This window comes from Arvicanthis niloticus, chromosome 4 (assembly GCF_011762505.2).
Source record: "Arvicanthis niloticus isolate mArvNil1 chromosome 4, mArvNil1.pat.X, whole genome shotgun sequence".
Lineage (NCBI taxonomy): Eukaryota > Metazoa > Chordata > Mammalia > Rodentia > Muridae > Arvicanthis > Arvicanthis niloticus.
Genome location: NC_047661.1, coordinates 76,705,555 through 76,712,196, shown reverse-complemented (window position 1 = coordinate 76,712,196; position 6,642 = coordinate 76,705,555). Strand labels below are relative to the sequence as shown.

The 6,642-nt window shown below is 45.3% G+C and overlaps 1 protein-coding gene across 1 annotated transcript in view; it reads left to right on the top strand.

Annotated features, from left to right (window-relative positions):
- Positions 1-204: 204 nt before the first annotated feature.
- LOC143442071 (uncharacterized) overlaps positions 205-6,642 on the top strand; it is a 73,256-nt gene continuing 66,818 nt past the window's right edge. The window contains exon 1 of the mRNA XM_076932981.1: positions 205-496. The gene's annotated coding sequence lies outside the window, so the exon portion shown is untranslated. The remainder of the gene's footprint in view (positions 497-6,642) is intronic.

The following is a 6,642-nucleotide window of genomic DNA, read 5'->3' as shown; positions in this document are numbered from 1 at the left end:
GAGTGTGTGTGTGTGTGTGTGTGTGTGTGTGTGTGTGTGTGTATGTCTGCGTGCGCAGCTAGGCCAAGCCTGCAAGCCTGCCTGTCACTGGAGAGTTTTAGTTTGCATTCAGAAGAAAGGAGGAGGGGAGACAAGAGGGAAGGAGGAAAGGTGGAGGGGGGAGGAGTGAGGGGGGGTGCGGAGAAGGGAGGGAGAATGTCTTGTTTGTGGCTTGTCAGCAATTGCTTGAGACAAGCTTCCATGTGTGAAAGCTACTTGGCATGAATGCCTGGGCCGTACCAAGTGTCACCGCAGCAAGAGGGGGAGACAGAAGAAAAACAGATCAGACCAGAGCAGACAATAGGCCCCTAAAGTGTTCCCCCTAAGTTGCTTTGATGTTGTCCTGGTGTCTTGATACCAGGAGGCCAGGGATTGCTGGAAAAGGGTCTTTTTTGTCTTCGTTCACTTCCCCTCCAGTTTCTGCAATGATTCTCCAGAATCTCTGCTCAGGAAAAAGGTAAGCACTCTAACAATTCCTTCGCCTGTGGCGAGCTTGCTCGCCCGTGCTTGGAAGTGGGGCTCTCATTCCTGCGCTGCTCAGGAGGAGCGCTTGGGTCCTGCGATTGGAGCTGCTGCTGTGCCCCTGAAGTCTTTGCCAGACGCTTAGGGCTGGGGATGGCCCCTCTTTCCAGGGAACCCCAGTAACACGATCTGTGCCTCTGGGTTGGTGGGGGGAGAAGAGGTGGAAGGAGAGGGGTGGGAGGAGGATGGGAGGGTGGAGGGTGGGAGGGAAAAAAAAGAGAGAGGGAGAGAAGCCTGGAAGAGAGGAAGAGAAGGGCAGAGCCCTGTTTCAGAGAAGCCCCAACCCGGAGCCCAAGGAGGCCTTGGGAGCTCCGTGCTGTGCATTCGCAGGCTGAGCGAGCCTGCCTGGAGCTGTACTCAGTGACTGCAGAGATTGCATGGCGCTTTGTGTGTGCGAGTATGCCTGTGGGTCTGGGTGTGTGTGTGGACCTCCCACACACTGCCCTGGCGTGTCTCGTAGTGAAGGGGAGGTACCCCAGTCCTGATCACCCAGCCCAGACTCGCAGGAAGAGAGCGGCATGGCGGGCCAGAAGGGTGAGCGAGAGGACTGCCCCGAGACATCCACAAACTTTTCCAGTTTCGGGGAATTCTCTGCTCCAAGACACTATAAAGGAGTTGTTGGGTGCTCCGGGCCTCAGTTTACCCAATCTGTGAAAGCGGGAGAGCTGAAGGGGGGATGCTGCACGCCTCCCAGGGGTGAAGCCAAACAGAGAGAGCAGCCCACTCCATGTAATTGTATGGCAAAATCTTCTGGCTGGCAATGCTGTGGAATCACAAAGTGGAAGTGTGACCATTATTCCTGATTATCGCCGTCATGACGATAAAACCGTCATTAAAGACACGGGGAGACAAACAGACCGGCGAGCACAGATCAAGTGTCTGACCATTTCTAATGAAACAAAACCCCCCTTTCCACCTGTTGGCTGTCCTTTTCTCTTGTGTCTTTTCCTTAGATTTATTGGCCGATTTGTAGAGAAAATAGAGTGGGAGGGGTTGGGTTTTTCCTTTCCCCCTCCTTCATCATACATATATATGTATTTAAAGGTCAATATAAGAATCTCAAAGAGGAAACCTGCCTCCTGTTAAAGCCTTTTATTCAAGACCTTGTGTTTTCTGGCGCTGGCAGGGTGTGCGTGCACATTTGTGAACTACCTTGGAGGTTAAAGATTTTTATTGCGGCTTTTAGAGATTAAATGAGATTTATTTACAATCGCCATTTATCAGAGAGTAAATATCAGTGTGGAGGGGGTAAGAATGTGATGGCTGTTTATTCTCTGGCGGTTTTGTGGATAAAACCTTTTGCTTTTTTAAAGTGGCGTCTCAAGAACTGAGAGAAAGGGAGGCTGAAATCAGCATCTAATATCCGTCTTTCACATGGCTGTTTGGGAGAAAAAAAAATGTCTGCTTATGTTTTTGAACTGTGGATTTCTTTCCGCCTTTACATGGTTCTAGCCTCTTGAAATTCCCTGGGGGTTTGCTTGCCTGGCTTTAGGTTCTCTGGACTCTGTCTTACTGTTTGTTCAAAAAAGAAATCTCTGGAGGTCTGCCTGGCTGCGACCCCTTCTATCCTAACTCAAATGTTTCAGATGGTCTGTGATAGCCCGAGATGGAAGCACAGAGCCATCCCTGGCTAAGAGTATTTGTGCTCTTCCCGCAGAGGCCTGGAAGCCTAGATGCTGGGTGTGGGAGAGGAGGAGAGCAAGGCATTAGGGGCCTCCACCTGGCATGAAGGTCCCAGAACTTCTTTATTCTATTTTAATGTCTTACATCTTCAGACTTAATCGTCTTCTGCTGTGAAGGCCGATGAGCTAGCTCCGTATGATTTGTCTTTAGCAAATTTGGGTCCAGATCTCTCTTTTTAAAATGTTAGCATTTCAGAACTGGAAGGGAGACGAAAGGTTACTTGTCATGTTTTTAGATGAGGGGTGTTTGGTGAAGCTGACTGAAGCACAGGGTCCCATGCTCCATGAAGGTCGTCACACCGGTCACTCTAACCTCGTCACCGCTTGCTCTTGCACACCGATGGGTAGGCACCTTTCCCTGTTCCACTCAACGCACTGGGTTCAGCCGGCACCCTGTGCCAGGTTCACGTCACAACAGGACACAAACACAGGAGGCATCGGTTGTACCGCTGATTTGCAACAGGCACGGTTTTTGAGGATGGAGGAACGTTTAAGGTGCCCATTCTCAGGCGATGTCTGGTCTTGTTAGTATGATCCACATGAGACACAGAATCACACAAACCAGTAGTTCCAACACTGATAATGCATATTAAACAGCACGCAGGCATCACAACGCAACATAAAGCTGGAGAAGTTATTGGCCTTCCAAACTGTGGTCCCCTGTTCCCAGTCTCATTGAACCCAAGAATCCCAATGGCTGAAGAAAATGCCCACCCGGACCCCTGCACCCTGTACACATAGTACACCAGAGACAGATAACATCTGTTAACCCTCACTTCACACTTGTTGTGATCTTGCCTATATAACAGTCATTATCTGGGTAATTCACATTCACTGCAGCCTCTTTGTAAGCCCTAATGGGTGTTGGAAGACTGTAGTCAGCCAGGTTCTCTTTACTTCTCCTATGGTTTCTGGGCTGATACTAAAGACTTAGGTCCAAGAAATTTCACCATTATCATTGTCATTTTGGAATTCCAAAGACAATATTGCAGTAAAATGGTCTTCCCCATCCCTCCCAGCAGAGCCCGTTATCTAAGTATACGGCAAAATCTTACCAAAAACCAGTTCAGCCAATCCCATTTGGGGTCAGGTTTTTAAACTTTTACTGGTTTGGTGATGTCAGAAGTACCCCCTACTTCCTCTTTATAGTCTGCCTTGGAGAGAACACACACTCATGCTGCCAGTCACTTCTAAAGAGTCACTTAGCTCATCCTAACGTCTTCTCCGTGGTGTCTTTCTCTAGTGCTCAGGGTAATGTTGTCTTCAGTGCTGTCAACCTGTTTCATCTTCCTTTTAAAGATTAACTTAATGGTTTAAAGAGAAGACAGACATGCCCCCCACATACACATAAATCACAGGTTCAGTGCCTACATTTCCGGAACCCACACATATTGTGTGGTTAAGTCACGTCACGGGCAAACCGAGAGTCATTTCAACGCACCCAGAGTTGTTACGTAGTGACACGTCAAGCCCACGTTGTAGCGACTACCTAAATCAGGAGCTTGTCATGACTGCATTTGGGACCTGTGGCTCAGGCCTTCTCTCTCAGCAGGATGCACTCAATGTCTTTGATCACTTCCGGACACACTCCCCTAGACGTGTCACTGAGTGTAACGGAACCTGTGGGGGAGGCAGCTTGAGTTGGTGCTGAAGTCACCCAGAGAGTAAGGGAGTTGAAGAATGAGTAAAAGGAGAATTTGGGTGGAAGGAGATTTAACAGGCAACCAGAGAGCAGGTATATAGGTCAACCTTAGGGAAGGCTGGTAGGACATTTTAAAATGTTCTGTGTACAGACACTTGTGTAAGTGCTTCTAGTCCCATTACAGGCAAAACCAACACGGTGCAAGGCACTCCCTAAACTCATGAGTCACAAATGATGTTTTTGCATGGAGTTTTACAGAAGGAAATTGGTGGGTTCTCTCCCCACAAGAGACAAAAATATAAGATATAAAGTGGAAACTTCATTTCTTTTAAGCTTTGGCATTTCAATGCGAATTAAGACCGATGCCTTAGTCCTCTGCCTTAGTGGCTCTTGGAAGTAGGTGCTGTTGTTAACCTTGGGTTATATTTAAGTAAGGTTCCGTGAGCCATCCAACCCCTGGGTGAGATGGCTAACCAATTAAATGGTCCTGTTAGGCCAGCAGTTTGGGTTATGACCCCCTTGAAGGGGGGGGCAGTCAAATGACAGTTCCACGAGGGTCTTCAAAGACCATCTGAAAATGCAGATGTTTACACTGCAATTCATAGACTAGCAAAATTACAATTATAAAGTAGCAAAAAAAAAAAAAAAAATAGGCTTATGGTTGGGGTCGCCACAACATGGGGAACTGTATAAAAGGGTTACAGGGTTAGGAAGGCTGAGAACCACTGTGTTAGAGCATCTCCTCAGGAGATGGGAGGCAGAACTGAGGGCCACACAATTTGGATCTAAGGCTCTGTGGTGACAAGACAGAAAAAGCCTTAGTTTGAACTTCCCACCCCCTGCCATTTTATTTTATTTTATTTTATTTTTAAAACAAAACCCAAAATTCTAAGGATTTTTAACAATGGTTTTAGTTAGTTAATCAGAGAAAGGGATTCCTAGTTCTGACTTAATAATGACATGTTTTCTATAAAGGGAATCATACCAGCATTCGGCTTGGGCTTGACAGAATCCTTGTTTTCTCACTCTGGATTCTTGTTGGAGTGAAGGCTTTGAACTAAGTAATCTTTATGGTTCCCTTCAGCTTTGCTAGTCAGTTGTTTTTCTGATTCTATGAACAGGCTAATGTGTCTAGCCATCTACATGAGGCCCGATTCAAGAGCTGCGCTTGCCAAATAAATACACTGGGCTTTGTGGATATATAGAATAAATGTATACACATATGCATCCATACAAACTATATTGACATTTTGAAGTGAAAGCACATTAGGAAAGAGTGGAATTTTAATTTATGGATTGCAAGAGAATTTGCCAGTCAGCATGCAGGCACATGTGCAAGCGACTAAAGAACCATTTTCAAAAGAATAAGCTGTTTTGAATGCACGTCTTCCTGTATAATAAGTATGAATTTAAAATGGATGGGCACTGGGTGCATCTCTTAGCTTCGCTGTTCTCACGTGCTCTCTCATGGCAACTGCGCCGTTCCTTTTTGTATTATGGTCATGTGCTGTTTTGAGGGTGCAAAGGACCTGTTTAAGAAACTGTAGTGCTGGCCGTCCATGCCATGAATTTCCTACCCGCTCTGCTCTGGGGGATGGCAGGCCTAGCAACAGTCTTTACCCTATGCAACTCACGAATGTTCTCGTGGAAGAAGAACCTTCTGCTGAGTTACTTGCAGATTGTGTGTGTGTCTATATGCCTAGCTTAGGGTGTGAGTAACAGATTGAATAATGACTGAGAGCAGACAGAGAGACTGGAGAATAAATGTCCCCTTCATTCATTACGTCCCCTCCATGAGTCATCCAAGAACTATCCAATTAGAATTGGACAAACCTTTGGAAGAAAATATTTAAAAGTTTTACATGATAGCTCTTGCTTAAAAAAAAAAAAAAAGATTTATTTTATTTATACGAGTACACTGTAGCTGGTTGTGAGCCACCATGTGGTTGCTGGGAATTGAACTCAGAACCTCTGGAAGAACAGTCAGTGCTCTTAACCATTGAGCCATCTCTCTAGCCCCATGATAGCTCTTAATGCAATTTTTAGAGCCCCAGAATAAATTCTTCTACCATGTTTTAGGAATATCATCTTGCCCGTGGCAGGGGAGCCCATTTCAAGCCTGTGTTGACAGTTAGTAAACCAGGAACTCTTTTAATTGGTCTCAATTTTTTTATCTGAAAAAAAAAATATATATATATATAGTGTATAAGATATAATGACTTTCTAACTCAGAAAGGGGATTTGAGGAGTGTGTATAATTATGTTGTACTTATTCTTTTATTCTGAGTTGTTAAAAATTCCTAACAGTAGATCTCTTGTTTATTTCATAATCATTCTAAAGTGCGCATGATAATAGAAATATATCCCTGACTTAAGAGGTGGAGAAGTGGAATGGGTTTATCAGCGCGTGTTGAGGCCGTGTGACTGTGCGCTGTAGACATGTGTACAGTATTTACTGATGATGGATGCTAACAGGGTAATGAACAAAAGGTGCTCTGTGTATCACACTGCTCAGCTCGTTTTCCGTCATCCAAGCAGTTACCAAGTGTTTTAACGTCACTCACTTGATAATTAAAAATACCTCGACGTCTAAAGCTTTGGAGAGCTTTTATAATTCCACAAACAAACAAACAAACAAACCATAAGGACTCTTTTTTTTTTTTTTTTCCTGAAAAAAAAAAAAAGAACCCAAACAGCCATGAATGGCCTTTGGAAGGAGCAATGCCTCCACCAGCTAAGAAGGAAAGCTTTTGCCCC